This window comes from Mustelus asterias, chromosome 9 (assembly GCF_964213995.1).
Source record: "Mustelus asterias chromosome 9, sMusAst1.hap1.1, whole genome shotgun sequence".
In the NCBI taxonomy this organism is placed as follows: domain Eukaryota; kingdom Metazoa; phylum Chordata; class Chondrichthyes; order Carcharhiniformes; family Triakidae; genus Mustelus; species Mustelus asterias.
This window is the reverse complement of record NC_135809.1, coordinates 74,468,714-74,493,404: the sequence shown is the minus strand read 5'-3', so window position 1 is coordinate 74,493,404 and position 24,691 is coordinate 74,468,714.

Below are 24,691 nucleotides of genomic sequence, written 5' to 3'. Positions count from 1 at the left end.
GAAGAACGTGAAAATCGTTGTCTGAATGAATCAAAGGCTGGATTTCTCCTTTAGGGGATGAAATCTGCCGTCTTTACTGATCTGGCCTACATGTGACTTCAGACCATCAGTAATGTGGTTGACTCTTAAATGTCCTCTGAAATAGCCCAGCAGGTTGCTCAGTTCAAGAGCAATTAAGGATGGACAATAAATGTTGGCCTCGCCAGCATGCCCACATCCTGCAAAATGGAGAGGCACACCAACTGCTCAGATCTAGTCCACACTGATCGTGAAAGAGCATGAAAAACAAATAGCAATATCACAGCAAATAAGTTATTTGATTTGTTGGCGAAGAAGCTAGCTGTTTGGTGAGTATCTGGTGAATATCCAGTAAGTATGTAAGATTTATTCTATTCCTTATGTTTAAAATAGAATAGGAACCAGATTTTTGCAAATTGATTGAATGGTAAGTACTTAGTATTAGTAGTGTGTTAGTAGCCAGTGGGACTGTGTGTTAATAGCCAGCTTAGGCGTTTGGGTACATCTATGAATAAAAAGAGCTAAAACTTTAAAATTTAAACAAAATAATTTTTAAAAATACCTAAAACACTTTCCTGTGCTGTGAAGAAATATATAACTTTTAGTTTTCAGTGGTACTAGCATTTAGTAAGTACATTAAACTGTAGCATAGATATGAATTATTCTTAAGGTAATTTAGGAATGAAAATAAATAAACAAAATAACATAAGTGACAATGGCAGGACAGGTGTTATGTTGCAGCTGTGGAATGTGCATTCTTCTGGATTCCAAGGTGATCCAGGACAAACATGCCTTCAGAGAGTATAAGCAGCTAGTGGAACCCCAGATCAGGATTATTGATCTGGACGCCAAACTGCACAACACAAAAGAGGGGGATAAATACCTGGAGACTTTGTTCCAGAAGATGGTCACACCTCTTAAAGTAGGGTTGTCTGTTTTGGTCAGCAGTATGGAACAAGAGGATGTGACTGTGACTGAGGCAGGTAAAGGGACAGAGCAGACAGTAGCCTCAGATGTTGCAATTATCAAACAGGTTTGAGGTGCTCAGAAACTCTGCACAAAAGTGAGGTTTTCACGGTGGGTAAGCAGTCTGTCCATGGGACCATGGCACAGGAAGCTGTTCAAGCATGGAGAGCAAACATCAATGTAATGGTAGGAGGGGACAGTATAGTAGGAGGACTGACACTGTTCTCCATAGCAAAGAATAAAAGTCCAGGCATCTGTGTTGCCTGCCTGGTCCCTGGGTTCAGGACATTTGCCCAAGGTTGGAGAAAAACTTATAGTGGGAAGGGGAGGATCCAGTTGTTGTCGTACATGCAGGCACCAACAACAAAGACAGGACAAGGAAAGACATTCTGCATAATCAGTATGAAGAGCTAGGCAACAAATTAAGAAGCAGAACTTCAAAGGTAATGTTCTTTGGATTATTACTTGAGCCACTTGCAAATTTCCATAGGGCAAATAAAATTAGAGAAATTAATGTATGGCTCAAAGACTAGTGTGGGAGATGTGGGTTCCGGTTCATGGGATACTGGTATCAAAACGGAGAAAAATGGGGGCTGTACCATTGGAATGATCTACACTTGAACCGTGCTGCGATCAGTGTTCTAGCTAGCGACATAACATGGATGTAGAGAAGGCTTGAAACTAAACAAGGGGGCATGAGGTATCAAGCTTGGTAGAGATAGCAAATCAAGAGATGGAGTCAAGGCAGGAGAGCAAACTAGTAAAATGGGAAATGAGGGTCAAAGAATGGCAGAAAAGGACAGAGAGAAAAAAAAACCTAAGCATGTTTCCAACATTCAAGACTAAAGAACATAAGAACATAAGAAATAGGAGCAGGAGTAGGCCATCTAGCCCCTCGAGCCTGCCCCGCCATTCAATAAGATCATGGCTGATCTGACGTGGATCAGTACCACTTACCCGCCTGATCCCCATAACCCTTAATTCCCTTACCGATCAGGAATCCATCCATCCGCGCTTTAAACATATTCAGCGAGGTAGCCTCCACCACCTCAGTGGGCAGAGAATTCCAGAGATTCACCACCCTCTGGGAGAAGAAGTTCCTCCTCAACTCTGTCTTAAACCGACCCCCCTTTATTTTGAGGCTGTGTCCTCTAGTTTTAACTTCCTTACTAAGTGGAAAGAATCTCTCCGCCTCCACCCTATCCAGCCCCCGCATTATCTTATAAGTCTCCATAAGATCCCCCCTCATCCTTCTAAACTCCCAACGAGTACAAACCCAATCTCCTCAGCCTCTCCTCATAATCCAAACCCCTCATCTCCGGTATCAACCTGGTGAACCTTCTCTGCACTCCCTCCAATGCCAATATATCCTTCCTCATATAAGGGGACCAATACTGCACACAGTATTCCAGCTGCGGCCTCACCAATGCCCTGTACAGGTGCATCAAGACATCCCTGCTTTTATATTCTATCCCCCTCGCAATATAGGCCAACATCCCATTTGCCTTCTTGATCACCTGTTGTACCTGCAGACTGGGCTTTTGCGTCTCATGCACAAGGACCCCCAGGTCCCTTTGCACGGTAGCATGTTTTAATTTGTTTCCATTGAGATAGTAATCCCATTTGTTATTATTTCCTCCAAAGTGTATAACCTCGCATTTATCAACGTTATACTCCATTTGCCATATCCTCGCCCACTCACTCAGCCTGTCCAAATCTCTCTGCAGATCTTCTCCGTCCTCCACACGATTCACTTTTCCACTTATCTTTGTGTCGTCTGCAAACTTCGTTACCCTACACTCCGTCCCCTCCTCCAGATCATCTATATAAATGGTAAATAGTTGCGGCCCAAGTACCGATCCCTGCGGCACGCCACTAGTTAACCTTCCTCCAACCGGAAAAACACCCATTTATTCCGACTCTTTGCTTCCTGTCGGATAGCCAGTCCTCAATCCACTTTAACACACTACCCCCAACTCCGTGTGCCCTAATCTTCTTCAGCAGCCTTTTATGGGGCACCTTATCAAACGCCTTTTGGAAATCCAAAAACACCGCATCCACCGGTTCTCCTCCATCAACCGCCCTAGTCACATCTTCATAAAAATCCAACATGTTCGTCAAGCACGACTTTCCCCTCATGAATCCATGCTGCGTCTGATTGATCGAACCATTTCTATCCAGATGCCCTGCTATCTCCTCTTTAATAATGGATTCCAGCATTTTCCCTACTACAGACGTTAAGCTGACCGGCCTATAGTTACCCGCCTTTTGTCTCCTTCCTTTTTTAAACAGTGGCGTAACATTAGCCGTTTTCCAATCAACCGGCACTACCCCAGAATGCAACGAGTTTTGATAAATAATCACTAACGCATCCACTATTACCTCTGACATTTCTTTCAATACCCTGGGATGCATTCCATCCGGACCCGGGGACTTGTCCACCTTCAGTCCCATTAGTCTACCCAGCACTGCCTCTCTGGTAACATTAATTGTATTAAGTATTTCTCCTGCTGCCAACCCTCTATCGTTAATATTTGGCAAACTATTTGTGTCCTCCACCGTGACGACCGACACAAAAAACTTATTTAAAGACTCAGCCATATCCTCATTTCCCACTATTAACTCCCCCCTCTCGTCCTCCAAGGGTCCAACATTCACTCTAGCCACTCTATTCCTTTTTATATATTTATAAAAAAAAAGGTTGCAAAGACACCAAAAAGACAAAATGAAAGATGTATCATAACAAAATAAATGAGTTAATTGAATAAATTGAATGCACCTATTGAAGTAAATAGATATGGTCATTAAGAAGACATGGATGCAAGGTGGATCCCCAATATTGACTGGTATATGACATTTGAGAAGAATAGTAAGGTGGAGGGGAAGCACTATTAATCAAGGATTGCATTGGTGAAATAGAGATGACTTTGGTTCAGGACATCAGGATGTGGAATCGATTTGGGGGAAGATATGGCTGCCTGTCTGTTCATTCTTGGGGTTTTTATGGAGCTGCCCGTTGTTGGTGCAAATCAGCTGCAGGCAGTTTGCAAAGCATCCCAGCGAGTTAAATGCTGTTTGCTTGTCAGCATTGAGGGGAAGGTAAGTGACCACCTGCAGGTGCTGATGGTGGGGGGGCGGGGTGGAATCTGTGCGAATCTGATGATTGTGGAAAGAGAGAGAGGGTGGTGTCATACAGCCATCGGAGCCAGGGAGAGATGGGGGCCATGTGCCCCCCATGGGCCAGGGTGGGGGGGCGGCCACTCTGCCTGCAATCAGCAGGGGCGGGGGGAGCAATTGGTCTAGATGGAGAGGGAATGGGGGATAAGGGAGTCAGCAATATTGGGGAGGGGATCCAATGTCTGTGGGAACCAGGGGGAGGCATTATCTGGCCGGGGAGGGATCTGGCAGGGGAGCAGCATTATTTCTTTCTGCATGTGCGCAGTTGGAGGCTCCAATCAGAGCTACAGGCTTCTGGGCACGTTAAGCCCTGTCCACAGGCTTCTGCAATGAGAAACAGACTCGCTCAAAATTTTGCAGCCAGATTGCGTTTTGAAGTGCCTAATTACGCGCCCAAAAAAGGGATCTGAAAACTCTCCCAATTTCCAGTCCACCTGGCACTTAGACAAAAAATGGTAAAATACCACCCCTGGTTTCCACTTTATTAACTGGCTTCAGAATGAATCAATATGGAAGATTTTGGCACACCAGGATGAGATTTTTAAAATCAAGCCATTGATGGTCCTTGAACTAATGTCGGTCATCAAGCAGAGGGTTGATGGGTAAATGCAACTTGCTGAGAGTTAGGATATAGGTAGGAGTGTTCTGGTTGAGCTCAAGTTTGTAGAAGATAGGGGACAAGACTGGCCAGATGTGCATTGAAACTTCCCAATCTGAAGGTAACAAAATCATGGATGTGAGTTTCAGCAGTGGAGGTAATCATAGAATCCCGACAGTGCAAATGAGGCCATTTGGCCCATTGAACCTGTACCGACGACAATCCCATCCAGACCCTATCCTCATAACCCCACATGTTTACCCTGATAATCCCCTGACACTAAAAGACCATTAAGCATGGCCAATCAACCTAACCCGCAGACCTTTGGAGTGTGGGAGGGAACCAGAGCTCCCAGAGGAAACCCACTCAAGTGCAGGGAGAATGAGCAAACTCCATACAGTCAGTAACCCAAGGCCGGAATTGAACACAGGTCCCTAGCGTTGTGAGGCAGCAGTACTAACAACTGTGCCACCATGCTGAGGAGACAGGAAATACTACAGAAATGGATGTTGTCAGTCTTTGTAATTGAGTGGATATGGAGCTGGAAGCTCTGCTTTAGATTGAGATGGCGATCAGGGAGGAGAATCAGTGACTATCATAGAAACCCTACAGTGCAGAAACAGGTCATTGGGCCCATCGAGTTGCACTGCCCCCAATCCCACCCAGGTCCTACCCCTATATTCCTACATATTTACCCGTTAATCCCTCTAACCTACGCATCTCAGGACACTAAGGGGCAATTTTAGCATGGCCAATCAACCTAACCCGCACATCTTTGGACTGTGGGAGGAAACCGGAGCACCCGGAGGAAACCCACGCAGACACGAGGAGAATGTGCAAACTCCACACAGACAGTGACCCAAGCCGAGCATCGAACCCAGGTCCCTGGCGCTGTGAAGCAGCAGTGCTAACCACTGTGCTACCGTGCCGCCCACTGTATACTAGGGTATACAGTTTATGGCAGGATATGAAACAAAAGCTTTGGCTCAGCCAGGACTAGCCCCAGAGAGGCAGTGGATGGGCAGAGAGAGATAGGTTATGCTGTGTGTCATCAGCATACATATGGAACCTGATGGATGTCTTAAGCTGATAGCTACATGCTGCCACTTGAAAATGTAGGGGAAGGGTGAGCGGGACTCCTTCATGGAATTTCACTCAAGAGAGCTGTGAGAGAATAGAAGTCCCCCACACCCCCACCCCAGACATCACTGGTCCATGGACCAACACCTGAAGACAGCAGGAGGAAGGCCACCAGGCATCTCTAGGGCCTGCCTGCAACATCCCCCGTGCTCTGTTCGCAGGACTTACCTCCTCACACCAGTTCGACGCTGCCACGTCAGGTTGAGACTTTTATATATCTATTCTGATTTGCGCCAAAGTAACATCACGCCAAAGAGGTGGGAGACGCAAATGTAGGCGGAGATTGCCATGTCTATCCCAATAATGGCATGCTAAGGTATGTAAAGTCATGCAAATCAGCGGCTTGCTGGTTTTCTGCGAGTTCCCGGCAGCGCCATTTTTCTCTGGTTGGGAGATGTGCACAGGTCATAAAAGCTTGCGGGGAACCTGCGAAATGGCCAACGCGCATCTCCCGGCCCAACCCACCAGAAAAGTTGCGGGTCGTGATGGGAGAATCAGGACCATAGTGTGCTTAAATCATTCACAGACTTCAGTCAAGTTTAGAAGGGTGGTGAGGGATAGTGCACAATTGGTTACAGTCAAACAGGATGTCATTGGTAATTGTTATATGAGCTGTTTCAGAACTGTGATGGGGCAGAGACCAATTTGGAGAAGTTCAGACGTAAAGCTGCCAGAAGAATAGGGACAGATTTCAAAGTGACAACATGTTCACACACTTTGGGGAAAAAAAGGGTGGTTGGAGATGGCGTGGTAATTTGCAAGGGCACAAATGTTAATTATGTGTATTTGAAGAGTTAGGGTGATGACAGCACACTTGAAAGGAAGAAGATAGTACCTGAACTGAGAGTACATTCTACAGTATGAGCTAGCTTAGAGGCCAGAAAGATGAGTTAGACTTTAGGCGGTTTAGTTAAATAAGGCCAAGAGAGCAGGGATGATGTTACAGAGTCATAGAGATTCACAGCATTGAATCAGGCCCTTCGGCCCAACTTGTCCATGCCGCCCTTTTGTTTTTTTAACCACTAAGCCACTCCCAATTGTCCATATCCCTCTATACCCATCTTACCGTAACTAAATGCTTTTTAAAAGACAAAATTGTTCCCGCCCCTACTGCTACTTCGGGCAGCTTGTTCCAGACACACAGCCTTCTGTGTAAAAAATTGCCCCTTTGGACCCTTTTGTATCTCTCCCCTCTCACTTTAAACCAATGCCCTCTAGTTTTAGACCCCTATCTTTGGGAAAAGATGTTGACTGTCCTGCTGATCGGTGCCCCTCATTATTTTATAGACCTCTATAAGATCACTCTGTGCCTCTTATAAGGACACCTATGTCAGACTCCTATTTATTGATTACAGCTCAGCCTTCAATACCACTATTCCCATGAAACTCATCTCCAAACTCGTGGCCGAGGCCTCGGCACCTCCCTCTGCGACTGGAACCTGAACTTCCGAACTCACGGACCACAATCAGTAAGGATAGGCAATAACACCTCCTCCACGATCATCCTCAACACCGGTGCCCCACAAGGCTGTATTCTCAGTCCCCTACTATACTCCTTATACACCTATGACTGTGCGGCCAAATTCCCCTCCAATTCGATTTTTAAGTTTGCTGACGACACCACCATAGTGTTTCGGATCTCAAACAATGACGAGACAGAGTACAGGAATGAGATAAGAGAATCTGGTGAACTGATGCGGCAACAATAATCTTTCCCTCAATGTCAACAAAACAAAAGAGATTGTCATCGACTTCAGGAAGCGTAAAGGAGAGCATGCCCCTGTCTACATCAATGGGGACGAAGTAGAAAGGGTCGAGAGCTTTAAGTTTTTAGGTGTCCCGATCACCAACAACCTGGTCCCCCCATGTCGACACTATAGTTCAGAAAGCCCACCAACGCCTCTACTTTCTCAGAAGATTAAGGAAATTTGGCATATCAGCTATGACCCTCACCAACTTTTACAGTTGCACCGTAGAAAGCATTCTTTTTGGTTGTATCACAGCTTGGTATGGCTCCTGCTCTGCCCAAGACTGGAAGGAACTACAAAAGGTCGTGAATGTAGCCCAATCCGTTAAGCAAACCAGCCTCCCATCCATTGACTCTTGTCTACATTTCCCGCTGCCTCGGCAAAGCAGCCAGCATAATTAAGGACGCCACACACCTCGGATATTCTTTCTTCCACCTTTTTCCGTTGGGAAAAAGATACAAAAGTCTGAAGTCACGTACCAACCGACTCAAGAACAGCTTCTTCCCTGCTGCTGTCAGAATTTTGAATGGACTTACCTTGCAGTAAGTTGATCTTTCTCTGCACCCTAGCTATGACTGTAATATTACATTCTGCACTCTCTCGTTTCCTTCTCTATGAACGGTATGCTTTGTGGAGTGCGCAAGAAACAATACTTTTCACTATATGTTAATACGTGTGACCATAATAAATCAAATCAAATTAAATTATGCTCCAGGGAAAAAAGTCCCAGTCTATCCAGCCTCTTATAACTCAAACCTCCAAGTCCCGATAGCATCCTAGTAAATCTTTTCTGCACTCTTTCTAGTTTAATAATATCCTTTCTACACTAGTGTGACCAGAACTATACACAATATTCGGCATGTGTGGCCTGACCAATGTCTTGTACAACTTCACCAGCAATGTTCTGACCAATGAAACCAAGCATCTGAATGCCTTTTTCACCACTGTGTCCACCTGTGACTCCACTTTCAAGGAGCTCTGAACCTGTACTCCTAGATCTCTTTGTTCTATGACTCTCCCCAGCACCCTACCATTAACTGAGTAAGTCCTGCCCAGGTTCGATCTACCAAAATGCATCACCTCGCATTTATCTAAATTAAACTCCATCTGCCATTCGTAAGCCCACTGGCCCAATTGATCAAGACCATGTTGCAATCCTAGATAACCTTCTTCACTGTCCACTATGCCGCCAATCTTGGTGTCGTCTGCAAACTTACTAACCATGCCTCCTAAATTCTCATCCGAATCATTAATATAAATGACAAATAACAGCGGACCCAGCATCGATCCCTAAGGCACACCGCTGGTCACAGGCCTCCAGTTTGAAAAACAACCCTCTCCAACCACCCTCTGTCCTCTATCGTCAAGCCAATTTTGTATCCATTTGGCCACCTCATCCTGGATCCCATGAAATTTAACCTTTTGCAACAACCTACCATGTGGTAACTTGTCAAAGGCCTTGCTAAAGTCTATGTAGACAACATCAACTACACTACCCTCATCTACCTTCTTGGTTACTCCTTCAAAAAATTGAATCAAATTTGTGAGACATGGTTTTCCGCACACAAAACCATGCTGTCTGTCCCTAATCAATCCTTGCCTCTCTAAATGCCTGTAGATCCTGTCTATTCCTGTTGTGAATAAAGAGAATTTGAAGAGGACAATAGTAGAGATAGGAAAGAAATTTGAATCACAGAATCATACAGTGCACAAGAGGCTCTTCAGCCCATCAGGATGAAATATGGTTTATCATGCCTCAGCCAGCTCTTTGGCAGAGCTATCCAAGTAATCCCACTTTCGTGTTGTTTCTCCATTTCCATGTCATTACTTTTCCTTTAAGTACTTATCCAATTCTCTTTAGAATGTTACTTCTTAAACTACTTCCACTGCCAATTGCGACATTGCATTTCAGAGCACATCAGCTTGCCATGTAAAAATGTTGCCTCATACATCCTCCAGTTCTTTGCCAGTCATCTTAAATTTATATCCTCTGGTTGGCAACTGTCCTGCCATTAGAAACAGTTTCTCCTTGTTCACTATCAAAACAGTTGTATGTGCTGTTTTAGATGTTGATAAAAAGAATGAGGAACTGATGCGTGTAGGTTGTGTAGGAAACAACAAGCAGGTTTACAACAGCTGTTCACTGCACAAGACCTAGATTTCAACTTGAGAAAAGCCCACAAAGTACCAGGTGACATCATGGAGTGATCACATGATCACACTCAAAGTGGTCTTGCAACAACATAAAAACAGCTCAAATATATAATATCCCACAGCAACAAATAACTATACATAGTCATTAGAATACTTAGAATATAGCTGGCAATGCATCACTGAACAACACAATCAATAGAAAGACAATCTGATGGGCGTCAATTTTTCCTGTGCACTTCAGGGATTTGGTTATTTTCCGTTCGTTCAGAAAATGTCTCTGTCCTGGAAGACATTACAGTCTCTATCACAGAAGAATGATTAGTAGCAGCAAGGGATTATTCTTGGTTCCAGCTGATTGATCCGAGATCACAGTTACAGCATCTGATTGTATGGACTGTGGTTCATCCTGAGGTAGTTCTGGCATATGTGGTACTGGTACATTGATGCATGTAGCTAACTGATCCACATGTCATCTTCACACTAGTTCATCTTCAGTTTGTACTGTATAGGAGATAGGGCCAGTTGAGCCAATACAGTTGCAGGAATCCACTTTTCACTTGTGGTATAGCTGTAAACTAAAACTTGTCCTTCTTGTCTAAAGAAGTGTCTTTTGGAATTGCCTTCTCTTAAAATTTGCAAGTGCTGATTGTGTTCTACTGTCTCAGATGTCTACTGAGGTAAGAATAGATCAAAGATCTCAGCTTAACCTTCAGTAGCTGCAGAGCTGGTGAAGTTTGTATAGTCGCATGTGTTGTGTTGCGAAACATAATCAATAAATTGATTAGATGGTGATTTAATGAACGTTGGTCCTTAGAGGCTTTCAGTGAATGCTTCAAAGACTGGACAATCCGTCGGCTAATCCATTCATTGATGGGCGGTAAGGTGCTTATTTTATGTATTGGATACCACTCATCTTCAGATAACCTCTAAACTGTTGAGCCGTGATGTGGTCGATTATCATTCACGATTTATCCTGGTTTCCCAAATCTGATGAAAATCTGAGTTTTTCAATCATTTGTTCCGCAGTTATTGACTTCATTAGCATAGTGTCCAGCCATTTGGAATGTGCATCACTGGCAACCATGAACATGTGCTCCTCGTTTGGACCTGCAAAGTCAATGTGTAAATGTTGCCAAGGCATTTGAGGCCATTCCCATAATTCTAATGGGGACAACAGCAATGCATTCCTTACCCATGCACATGACTGGCACAATACTGCATTTTCCTCAATCTAGTCCTGGCCACTAGAAGTAGCTCCTTGCAAGTTCTTTCATTTGAACTGTATCTGGGTGTTCTTCCTGTAATTGTTCCAATACTCTTTGTCTCAAGTTTAGAGGAATTATTACCCCCAACCCCCTCAAAGACATCCACTCTGTACTGTCAACTCGAGTTTTCTGGAAACATCGCTTTAATGAAAGATGTGCAGGTTAGGTGGATTGGCCATACCAAATTGACCCTTAGTGTCAGGGGATTAGCAGGGGTTGCAGGCTTATGGCTTGTATGGGATTGTTGTCAGTGCAGGCTTGATGGGCCAAATGATCTCTTTCTGCATCGTAAGGATTCGATGATTAATTCGGAATGTGTTTCTATTGTCCTCCCTTTTAACACCATTTCCAGTATTCTTCCCCATCATGGGATCATTTCTAGACTGTCGTTGAACCTGTGCTGCAGTCATCTGGGACATGTTCCATCTGCAGAAAGAAAGAATATTGGAAACACTATTGGGTGACTTGACCAGTAGGCAAAGGTAACTGTGACAATGCATCAGCATTGACATGGCCCTTGGACTCACAGTATTTGATCTTGTAGGAATGTGTGGATAATGTTGAAGACCATCATTGACGCCTGTTTGTGGCAAGCACTGGAATGCCTTTATGCAGCCCAAAAATAATTAAGGGACTGTGGTCCATTAGCAATGTGAAGTGATGACCATAGAGATATTAGTGAAATTTCCGCACTCCAAGGATAATGCTCAGTGTCTCTTTCTCCAGTTGGGCATAATTTGATTTAGCACTCATCAAGGTACGTGATGCGAAAGCTATTGGTCTTTCTTCCCTGATGGTAGTATGTGTGATACCACTGCTACAACTTCATACAGCGAGACATCACAGGCAAGTTGTAGTGGTAACTTTGGGTTGAAATGCACCAACACTTTTGATTTCTTCAGTGTATCTTTAACTGACTGATATGCTTTTTTGCACTTTGATATCTATTGCCCTCCATCTTCTTAGATGCCTGTGTAAACCCTTACTGTTGAGCACATGACCTAATATTGCATTGACGTTTGACAGAAGTCACTTGTCTTTCCTGACCCAAAAACTGCACCTACAGGCATTTCAATGTGGCTTCTATGTCACATAAGTGTTCCTGTTTGCGGATGCAGTAATCAGTATGTCATCAAGGTAACATTATACCCCTGTAGACCGCTAAAGATCTGATTCATGGGCCTTTGGAATAACGCTAGTGCTGTGAAGTTTTCCCAAAAGGTTATCTCTTATAGCAGAATAGGCCTTTATGCCTTAAGATTATAAGCAGATTTTGAGATTGTGCTGCACCATTCATTTGCAGTAGGCCTGCAGTAGATTGATTTTGCTGAACTTCGGCTAGGCTGGCGAAGAAATCCTCAATCAAAGCAGGTTTTGATCCACATACACAACTGGATTGATAGTTGTTTTAAAATCTCTGCAAATATGTATAATCCTGCCCTTTTTCATTATTGGCAGAATAGGGGTTGACCAGTCATTAGTGGTGACAGGTTCTAAAACCTTTGTGTCAACAAGTCTGATCAGTTCACATTCCACCTTTGGACATATACTGCTCTAGCCTTGAACCTTTTAACCTGGCTATTTGGTTTTAAGTTTCATCTGAACTCCTTTCATTAAGCCAAATGTATCTTCGAATACTCTGCTATATTTTTCCAAGATGTTCTCAAGATCTGTCTTTGCGCCAACCAATCTCTTTACAGCTTTATCTTCTCGAGCCAAGAACAACCGAAGATATCTGGAAAATTTCCTCAGACAACATGGAGTGGCAGCTCCATAATTTGTCCACTCAACTCTACCTTGACAATGATGTAACCTCTCAGGCACAACTTCTTTAGTATATGTCCTTAAGATGTCATTTGCTTCAGTGAAAGGTGCTGCAATTGCTGTTTATAGGTGGGTTCAGGAATTAGAGATACAGCAACACTTACGTCAACCTCCGTTCTGATGGGTTGTCCATTCAACTTAGGAACTACCCAGAACCTATGTGATTCATCTTGAACAGGTAACACATTCAACTTCAGTTCTTCATCAGACTTCTGGACTGTGTCTTCATTATTTTTAAAAGCATCCATGAGGCGCTGTGGGCCATCAACAGCAGCAGAATTGTACTCCAGCACAATCTGCAATCTCATGGCCCAGCATATCCCCCACTCAACCATTACCATCATGCCAGGGAATCAAACCTGGTTCAATGGAGAGTGCCAGAGGGCATGCCAGGAGCAGCATCAGGCATACCTAAAAGTGAGGTGTCAACCTGGTGAAGCTACAAAACAGGACTACTTGCATGCCAAACAACAAAAACAGCAAGTGATAGACAGAGCTAAGCGATCCCACAACCAATGGATCAGATCTAAGATCTGCAGTCCTTCTACATCCAGTCGTGAATGGTGGTGGACAATTAAGCAACTCACTGGAGGAGGAGGCTCCACAAATATCCTCATCCTACATGATGGAGGAGCCCAGCACATCAGTGCAAAAGATAAGGCTGAAGTATTTGCAACAATCTTCAGCCAGAAGTGCCAAGTGGATGATCCATCTCGGCCTCCTGCAGTGGTCCCAGCATCACAGATGCCAATCTCCAGCCAATTTGATTCACTCCGCATGATATCAATAAACGGTTGGAGGCACTGGATACTGCAATGGCAATGGGCCCTAATAACATTCCAGCAATAGTACAGGAGGCTTATGCTCCAGAACTTGCCGCTGCCCTAGCCAAGCTCTTCCAGTACAGTTACAACACTGGCATCTATCCAACAATGTGGAAAATTGCCCAGGTATGTCCTATACACAAAAAGCAGGACAAATCCAACTCGGCCAATTACCACCCAATCAGTCTACGCTCGATCATCAGTAAAGTGATGGAAGGGGGTCATCAACAGTGCTATCAAGCAGCACCTGCTCAGCAATAACCTGCTCAGTGACGCCCAGTTTGGGTTTTGGTCGGGTCACTCAGCTCCTGACCTTATTACAACCTTGGTTCAAACATGGACAAAAGAGCTGAATTCTAGAGCTGTGGTGAGAGTGACAGCCCGTGACATCAAAGCTGCATTCAACCGAGTATTGCATCAAGGAGCCATAGTGAAACTGGAATCAGTGGGTATCGGGGGCAAACTCTCCGCTGGTTGGAATCATACCTGGTACATAGGAAGATGGTTATGATTGTGGAGGGTCAGTCATCTCAACTCCAGGACATCTCTACAGGAGTCCCTCAGGATAGTTTTCTAGGCCCAACAAAGGGAATAGAAATGACCCTGGTAATTATAGGCCGGTTAGTCTTACTTCGGTGGTTGGTAAATTGATGGAAAAGGTCCTTAGGGATGGGATTTACGACCATTAGAAAGATGCGGATTAATCCGGGATAGTCAGCACGGATTTGTGAAGGGCAAGTCGTGCCTCACAAATTTGATAGAATTTTTTGAGGAGGTAACTAAGTGTGTTGATGAAGGTAGGGCAGTGATGTCATATACATGGATTTTAGTAAGGCGTTTGATAAGGTCCCCCATGGTCAGCTTATGATGAAAGAAAGAAGGTGTGCGATAGGGGGAAGTTGGCCGATTGGATAGGTAACTGGCTGTCTGATCGAAGACAGAGGGTGGTGGTGGATGGAAAATTTTCGGACTGGACGCAGGTTGCTAGTGAAGTGCCACAGGGATCAGTGCTTGGTCCTCTGCTTTTTGTGATTTTTATTAATGACTTAGAGGAGGGGGCTGAAGGGTGGATCAGTAAATTTGCTGATGACACCAAGATTGGTGGAGTAATGGATGAGGTGGAGGCCTGTTGCAGACTGCAAAGCGACATAGATAGGATGCAAAGCTGGGCTGAAAAATGGCAGATGGAGTTTAACCCTGATAAATGTGAGGTGATTCATTTTGGTAGGACAAATTTAAATGTGGATTACAGGGTCAAAGGTAGGGTTCTGAAGACTGTGGAGGAACAGAGAGATCTTGGGGTCCATATCCACAGATCTCTGAAGGTTGCCCCTCAAGTGGATAGAGCTGTGGAGAAGGCCTATAGCGTGTTAGCTTTTATTAACAGGGGGTTGGAGTTTAAGAGCCGTGGGGTTATGCTGCAACTGTACAGGACCTTGGTGAGACCACATTTGGAATATTGTCTGCAGTTCTGGTCACCTCACTATAAGAAGGATGTGGAAGCGCTGGAAAGAGTGCAAAGAAGATTTACCAGGATGCTGCCTGGTTTGGAGGGTAGGTCTTATGAGGAAAAGTTGAGGAAGCAAGGGCTGTTCTCTCTGGAGCGGAGGAGGTTGAGGGGAGACTTAATAGAGGTTTATAAAATGATGAAGGGGATAGATAGAGTGAACGTCTAAAGACTATTTCCTCGGGTGGATGGAGCTATTACAAGGGGGCATAACTATAGGGTTCATGGTGGGAGATATAGGAAGGATATCAGAGGTAGGTTCTTTACTCAGAGAGTGGTTGGGGTGTGGAATGGACTGCCTGCAGTGATAGTGGAGTCAGACACTTTAGGAACATTTAAGCGGTTATTGGATAGGCATATGGAGCACACCAGGATGATAGGGAGTGGGATAGCTTGATCTTGGTTTCAGATAAAGCTCGGCACAACATCGTGGGCCGAAGGGCCTGTTCTGTGCTGTACTCTTCTATGTTCTATGTTCTAACAATCTTCAGCTGCTTCATCAATGACCTTCCCTCTGTCAGAGGGCCAGAAGTGAGAATGTTCGCCAATGATTGCACAATGTTCAGCACCATTCGCGACTCCTCAGATGCTGAAGCAATCCATGTTCAAATGCAACAAGATCTGGACAAAATACAGGCTTGGGTGGACAAGTGACAAGTAATATTCTTGCCACACAAATGCCAGGCAATGACCATCACCAATAGGGGACACTCTAACCACTGCTGATTGGCATTCAATAGTGTAACCATCACTGAATCCCCCACTGTCAACACCCTTGGGGTTACCATTGACCAGAAACTCAATTGAACTCACCACATAAACACAGGGGCTACAAGAACAGGTCAGAAGCTAGGAATACTGCGGCGAGTAACTTACCACTTGACTTCCCAAAGCCTATCCACCATCTACAAGGCACATGTCAGGAGTGTGATGGAATACTCCCCACTTGCCTGGATGGGTGCAGCTCCAACAACAGTCAAGAAGCTTCACAAGATCCAGGACAAAGCAGCCCGCTTGATTGGCACCACACCTACAAACATTCAATCCCTCCACCACCAACGCTCAGTAGCAGCAGTGTGTACTATCTACAAGATGCACTGCGGTAATTCACCAAAGATCCTTAGACAGCACCTTCCAAACCCACGACCACTTCCATCTAGAAGAACGAAAGGGCAGCAGATAAATGGGAACACCACCACCAGCAAGTTCCCCTCCAAGCCACTCACCATCCTGACTTGGAAATATATTGCCGTTTCTTCGCAGTCGCTGGGTCAAAATCCTGGAATTCCCTCCCTAACGATATTGTGCATCAACCCACAGAACATGAACTGCAGCGATTCAAGAAGGCAGCTCACCACCACTTTCTCAAGGGCAATTAGGGATGGACAGCCAGTGAAACCCATGTCCCACGAATGAATATAAAAAAGTACTGTGGATGCTGTAATCTGAAACAAAAGCAGAAAATGCTAGAAAATCTCAGCAAATCTGACAGTATCTGTGGAGAGAGAATAGAGCCAACATTTAGACTCGAAATGTAGACTCTATTCTCTCTTCACAGATGCTGTCAGACCTGCGGAGATTTTCAGGCATTTTTTGTTTCCATTATTTTTTGTTGTTCTTCTCAACTATTATAAATTCGTTTGGTTGAATTTGATTTCATTTTATTTTTAACTGTCCTGATTCTTGTTCTAGACATTCTTTTCTGGGAAAGCTGGTTTCTTCCAGCAACATTTGGCATTTTAGTTCAAGATCTTTATTCGAGCAATAGCAAGGAATCCTGCTGGTCACTCTCTGAATTACCAAATACAATGGCAATTATACCCTTTGGCTTAACTACAAGCAATTAACATTTACCAATCAAAGGCGTACATTTGCACAGATCCCTGTGGAAACCCACTAGTCACTGACTGCCAATCAGTGCCATTTATGCCAACTCTTTGCTTCCTATCTGCTAACCAGCTTTCTGTCTATCTCAAGACATTACCTGCTTTAACTTTACATCGTAGTTCCAGCATGACATCACTGCTCTTGTATTTTTGTGCCTCAGCTAATAAAGGCAAGTATCCCATAGGCCGCCTTAACCACCTTATTTACCTGCCTTGCCACCTTCAGGGATCTGTGGATATGCACGTCAAGATCCCTTTATCTTCAGTACTTTCCAGGATTCTATCTTACTGTAAGCCTTTGCCTTGTTAGTGCTTTCTCCAAGTGCACTACCTCTGACTTTTTTGGGTTGAATTTCAGTTGCCACTGCTCAGCCCACCTGATCAATCCATTGATACCCTCCTGCAGTCAACAGCTATCCTCCGCACTATTTACCCCCGTACCAATTTCTGTGCCATCAGTGCACTTGATCATACCCCTACATTTAAATCCAAAGGCTGTCCTGCTGACCATAATAACGGTCCACGGTGTTAGATTCTGCATTTGGAAGCTCATTAGTTACGTACAAGTGAGTTTCCCTCTGACTCTTCTGAAGGGCCAGCAGCTGATTTTTTTCAGCCCACCCTCAGCTGATGGGTTTGAAGGTCCTGGTGCTATATTTCTATATTTAAATACCAATCCAGCACACTTATTTCAGTCTCTCCAACTCTTCACCAAACTGTGCAGGACGTCAGCAACCCTGAAGAAAAAGATTTACAGCCTCAATAAGAAGTCTGTTCCTTGATTTAACCACCCTCCTCCCAAGTCCATCACCTGCAAGACCCCCATTCCCCACTTGGATCTCTACCCATTGCGTCTGGAGTTTTTGTGCATCCCCTACCAGTTAACGATGTGTTATCCCTTTGGCTTTTTTTCTGAACTTTTCATGCAACTTTGTTGGGGTCCAACTTCCCTCCCCTCAGTCTTCCCTCTGCATGCCATCATGACCCCTCATGTTCCCCTGCTTTTCCTTGCACAGCCTTTCTTCCACATTGCCCCCTTGTCTTTGTTACGCCCTCATCCCCTGGCCTCACATCGCACTCCACCCCTCATGCAAACCAGACCTTTGTTGGGATAGCAGCATGAGTGCTGCAGCCAGTCCTATCTGGATAAGCACTGCTGTGTGATCTGGGACAAGGAGAGGCCCCTGTACTCCCCAATTCCAGGAGCAGTACTAATCAGACTTGGTGACACAGGAGAGTACATGGGTCCAGCAGAACGGTGCTGTCCATGAAGCCCAGTTCGGCATGAAAATGGAGGCAGAAACCAGTCTGCCCTGGCAGTGATCAGGAGCAGCGCAGCACTATGGCAGAAAATTGTTGCACTCACCCTGAAGTCTCTAAGGACCGCCTTGTGCTCACCACTTATTAGCAATTGGGTTTGACACGAACATAATTTGCCTCTGCCATGACACGAAATTGAAAGGCCTTCCGCAAATTAATGCAAATTGCATTTGCATCACTTGCCAACAAGAAGAGTGACCACCATTGAGAGATTTGCATCCTGATTTTATGCTCCCAACAGATTCACTGTGCCTGCAGTGGGCTGGCTGGGAGAGTGCCGCCCATTGTTTCTACAGTCCTTTCGAAGATCCTTCTCTCAGAATTTATCTTAACTGAGTTTCCAGCAGTAAACAACAATGGTGAAAAAGGAAACCATGCCTTTATATAATGTATTATAGAGCAGGATGCCCCAAAGTGCTTTCCAACCAAAAAAGCCCTTTCAAATATAGTCACAGAAACACCACCCAATTTGTGCCCGTCTATGTTCCAAAAACAGCAATAAATGAAAGGCTAAAAGGGGCCATGAAATGTCTTTAGCAAACAAGGTCAAGGAGAATCCCAAGACTTTTTATGCATATAATAGGAGCAAGAGGGTGGCAAGAGAAAAGGTAGGCCCACTCAAGGACAATTGTGGGAAGTAAGGTGTGGAACCACAGAAAGTGGGTCCAATCCTTAATGAGTACCTTATATCAGCATTCACCAATGTGAAGGTCATAACAGATGTTGAGGTCAGGGATAGGTTTGTGAATGCTCTTGAGAATGTCAATATATCAACGGAGGAAGTGTTGAGTATCCTAAAAGACAAGTGCCTGGGGACGGATGGGATCCGGCAGGCAAGTGGAAAAATAGCTGGGGCCTTAACAGATATCTTCACATCCTCTTTGACCACAGGCAAAGTTCCAGAGGACTGGAGAATAGCCAATATTGTTCCCTTGTTTAAGAAAGGAAGCGGGGATAATCCAGCAAGTTATAGGCTGGTGAGCCTGACATCAGTCATGGGCAAACTTTTGGAGCTGATTCTGAGAGACAGGATATAAGTATATTTGGAGGAAAATGAACTAGTTAGTGACAAGCTGTATGGTTTTGCACAGGGAAAGTCATGTTTTACCAACTTGATTGAATTTTTTGAAGAGGTGACAAAATTGATGAGGGAAGGGCTGTGGATGTAGTTTAAATGGACTTTAGTAAGGTATTTGACAAGATCCCATGTGGCAGACTGTTACAAATCTAAAATCACATGGGATTCGGGTGGGCTGGCTATAGAGATACAGAACTGGCTTGGTTGTAGAAGACACAGGGCCCGATTTTACCATCAAGTTGCGCCCGTTTTCAGGTGCGGAAACTTGGTAAAGTTGGGCGTGAGGTGAGTAGCGCGATCCGCGCCTGCCTCGGCGCTGGTTCCCCCTTTACTAAGACCCGAAAATGGCCACAATCACGACCACACCCGAATCGGGCGCGATGGCCATTTAAATGTATTTGAGTTCATTTAACTTGAATTCATGGGCTGCATGCCCAACTTTACCGGCATTTCCCCCTTTTCCATCATGTTCATCAGTCCGGAATCGGCGTGAAACAGACATTCTCCATAAAAGTCCAATTCAGGCGCTCCCATCAGTGAGGGTTAGTGAGGAGGTAAGTGTGTAGCATCCAACAGCTCTCTGCTGCTCACGGGTGTCCTTTTGTTGCAGCCATTTTCTGTCTCAGGTCGGTAGCGGCTCTGCGAATATGTGTGAGGGGTGGGGGGCTGTTGCTCAGTAGGGTCTCCAATATCCAACTTGCAGCACAGACTCGGGTCTCAGCACTGACCTCGGGTCTTACGGTGTCGGTGGGTCCAAGTGCACTCAGCTCACTTCCAGCTGAAGGATGGGCACAAAGCCCTTGCAAATTACACTGCTGCAGCCTCTCAACTTTGCAAGGAGCTGTGATTGTGGGGAGCATATGGCTGGGGGAATTGTGGGAGGGCTGTGACTTGATGTGCTAGGGGCAAGTAGTGTTCTTTAATCTCTAAATGTGTTCCTCTCCATCTACCCCCCCCACCCCACCAACCTGCAGAGTGAACGAGATGGCTTTTGCGATACAACCGATTGATCTTGCTGTTGTTTTGATTGCCGCTGGAGCTAAGGAGGAGGAGCTGGAGGAAGAATTGCAGGCACAGAAGGCCCAGGCCTTACCACTTGCAGGAGTAGAGGGAGACGACCACCAAAGGCAGGAGGTGGCCGCCATTCACCGGGAGGGCGGTGGGGGGTGCAGGAGAAGGAAGGAACAGAGACCTGGCATTTCCAACATGAGTGTCATTTGACCAGTTGTTGGACACCGTGTGCCGCCGACGTCTCCGCCTCCGAAAGGAGACAGTGCAACACCTGAGCAACCTGTTGCAGGACCTGCCACCTAGGGGGGGGCACCCACTCTTGGTGGCTGTCAAGTCGACGGCCACTTTGAACTTTTATACGACTGGCTCCTTCCAGACCCTTAGCGGAGATATCTGTGGCATCTCCCAGTCAGCTATGCACACCTGTGTCAAGCAGATCACGGAAGCCCTGTATGCTGGCAGTACATCAAATTTAACCTGGACCAGGCCCATTAGGAAGCCTGGGCTTCAGGGTTCACAGCCATTGTGGGGTTGCCTAATGTGCAGGGGACCATTGACTGCACGCACGTCGCCCCCTACAGAATCCGCGGAGATTCATCAACAGAAAGGGGTTCCACTCCCTGAATGTTCAACTCACGTGCGACCATAACATGAACATTATGCATGTCTGCGCAAGACATCCAGGTAGTGTGGATGACAGCTTCATTGTCAAGGGTTTGGACATCCTGGAGGCATTTGAGGAGGAGCCCAGGCTGTGGGGGGTGGAGGGGGGGGCGGTGGCTTGTGGATGATATGGGTTACCCGCTTTGGACATGGCTGATGACGCCTGTGCAGAGGCCTGTGGCTGAGGCGGAGACTAACTATAATGAGGCCCATGTAGCCACCTGCACGATAGTGGAGCGGTGCATTGGGCTCCTCAAAATGCAATTCCGGTGCCTGGACTGATCTGGCGGGGCCCTACAATACAACCCAATCATCTCTTCCCGCATAGTGTTCATGTGCTGTACATTGCACAATCTGGCTCTACAGAGGGGTGACCTACTGGAGGAGGAGGAGGACGTGGAGACTGAACCAGGCATCACTGGGCAGGATGATCAGCAGGAGGAGGAGGAAGAAGAAGAGGAAGAGCACGCCGAGGAACACCAGCTGGGCGCTGGAGGACTGGCAGCCCAAATCAGGCATGCGTGGGCAGCAAGGGAGGCCCTGATCACCAGGTGGTTCACTCGCTCAGGGTTCGTGTCTGTGGGTTCCATCCCCCCGCCCCCAAAATTCCTTCTACGTCCTGCAACATTGTAACACCAGAGTGCTGGGCTTGGGTACTTTGTGTTAGCGAGTTTTCTGGCAGACAGGAGGGTGATGATGACTCACTAAGCACCATGATGATGCCTTGGTACAAACTAGTTTGATTCCTACCTGAGCTCTGCGTGCATGCTGACACCTGGGCCCACGTCTGTGCAGTGGGTAAGGGATCTGAAACCCCCAAACAGGGCCCTGGGGTGGGGGACGGGAGGGAATCGCTCGTGGGGTTTGGGGAACCAATGGCTTCCTTTTCTCAGTGACACAGCAGTGAGGGGCGTCCCCAACTGACATCAACATGAAGCATCCCTCTGGCGATTATCAATGGAAGAGGATTCCTGTTCGAGACAAATCTGAGATAAATTCGTCATAGAAATCATAGAAACCCTACAGGACAGAAAGAGGCCATTCGGCCCATCGAGTCTGCAACGACCACAATCCCACCCAGGCCCTACTCCCATATCCCGACATATTTACCTACTAATCCCTCTAACCTATGCATCTCAGGACACTAAGGGCAATTTTTAGCATGGCCAATCAACCTAACCCGCACATCTTTGGATGCATCTCCAGCAGCTGAGGGAGAAGTGATCTCAGAGGCTCAGCATGTAGCCTGGGGTCAGCTGAGTCCTCGCCTCCGCAGACCCCTGCATGCCAGAGGTCTCGGATGTTCCCTCCTCCACCCAATGTACATTATCAGATGTGTCGTGCTCACCAGAGAGTGACCCAGAAGCCTCACCACTAACTGGACCCACCGACATGTCAGTATCTGGGATGGTGAATTGTGAGGTGGAAGCTGACGTCAAAACTGTGCCACCCTCAGAAGTGCCTTCACCTGCACCCTCCGAGGACTCGTCCAAACTGTCTTGACCAGAATGGGCGGGAGCTGCAATTGGGGCCTGGAGTCCAGAAGGTCTGCAACACAGGACACAAGGCTAAGTGCAAGGAAGGAAGAGGAATCCAGGACACCAAACACGTGATTCACATTTCTCCATTGAACATAGAACAAAGCACCAAAAGAATTATATCACAGGAACAGGCCCTTCGGCCCCCCAAGCCTGTAGCGACCAGGCTGCTCATCTGATTTGTTACTCCCTACCCTTCCGGGGACCATATGCCTTTATTCCCATTTCATTCACATAGCTGTAGAGATAACCCTTAAAGATCACTATTGTATCTGCATCTGCAACCTCCCCCTGGCAGTGAGTTCCAGGCTCCCACTACCCTCTCTGTGCAAATAAACATGCCTCATACATCTCCTTTAAACCTTGCCCCTCGCACCCGAAACTCGTGCCCCCAAGAAGTTGCTCAAAGTGAATGGAGGAATGACAGGTGCTCATGTCTTGACGGCAGCCCGACCATGCTGTCGCTGACAACCTGCATCTCCCCTTCCCTTGATAGCTCCAGCGCCCGCTCCTCAAAGGGGGTGAGGATCTGGAGGCCTGGCTCACTACCCCCAGTCTTCACTCTCTCACGGTGTTATGGCCGGTCTTCTCCTGTGGAGACAAACAGAGCCATGAAAGAAATGATGGTGTGACTCCTGCAGAGAATCAGGTGATGGCCCTTAGATGGCAAGCGCAGTGGGGCTCTTGGGGGGGATAGGAAGGAGGTGCTTGGGGGTCAGGAGCTGGAAGCATTCAGGGTGCTGGGGATGGGAGGATCTGGGGGAAATTTGGAGGAAGATGCAAGATGGGATTCAGCACTCACCCTTGCTGCATGGATGAGGTCATTGACTTTTTTCGGCACTGCTTCCTGGTTCAGGGGGGCCAGTGCTCTGGCACTGACCAAGGCGGCGACTTCCTCCCAGCCACATTTCCATCACTTCCCCCTGGATCTGCGTCCTCCTGGGGGGAAGAGGGTGTCCCGCATCGCCTCTGCTGCATCCAGTAGCCTCTCCAGGTCGCCCTCAGGAAATCGGGGGGTTGGTGTAAGGGTGTTTTTCAGAATGGAGATCTGTAGCTAGTGGTGTTCCACAAGGATCAGTGCTGGGACCTCTGTTGTTTGTAGTAAATATCAATGATCTGGAGGAAAATGTGGGTGGTCTGATTAGTAAGTTTGCGGATGACACAAAGATTTTTGCAGTTGCTGATAGTGCTGAGGATTGTCAGAGAATACAACAGGATATAGATAGATTGGGGACTTGGGCACAGAAATGGCAAATGGAGTTTAATCCAGACAAATGTGAGACGATACATTTTGGAGGATCAAATTTAAGTATGAATTATGCTGTAAATGGCAGAACCCTTAGGAACATTAACATACAGAGGGATCTGAGCGTGCAGATCCACAGTTCCTCTTTAAGTGGCAACACAGGTGGCCAAGGTGATTAAGAAGGCATATGGAATGCTTGCCTTCATCAGCTGGGGCTTTGAGTATAGGCATTTAGAAATCATGTTGCAGCTCTATAAAACCTTTGGTTCGGCTACCTTTGGAGTATTGCGTACAGTTCTGATCACCACACTATCAGAAGGATGTGGAAGCTTTGGAGAGAGTGCAAAGAAGGTTCACCAGGATGTTGCCTGATCTCGAGGGTGTTGGCTATGAGGAGAGGTTGAATAAATAGGATTTTTTTCACTGGAAAGATGGAGGCTGAGGGGAGACCTGATAGAAGTCTATAAAATTATGAGAGGCATAGGCAGGGTGGATGGTCAGAGGCTTTTTCCAAGGGTGGAATTGTCAATTACAAGGGGGCACAAGTTCAAGGTGAGAGGGGCAAGTTTAAAGGAGATGTGCCGGGGAAGTTTTTCATGCAGAGAGTGGTGGGTGCCTGGAACGTGCTGCCAGAGGACGTGGTGAAAGCAGGCACATTAGCAACATTTAAGAGGCATTTGGGATGAGCGTGTGAATTAGGAGGGAATAGGGGGATACGGACCAAGTAA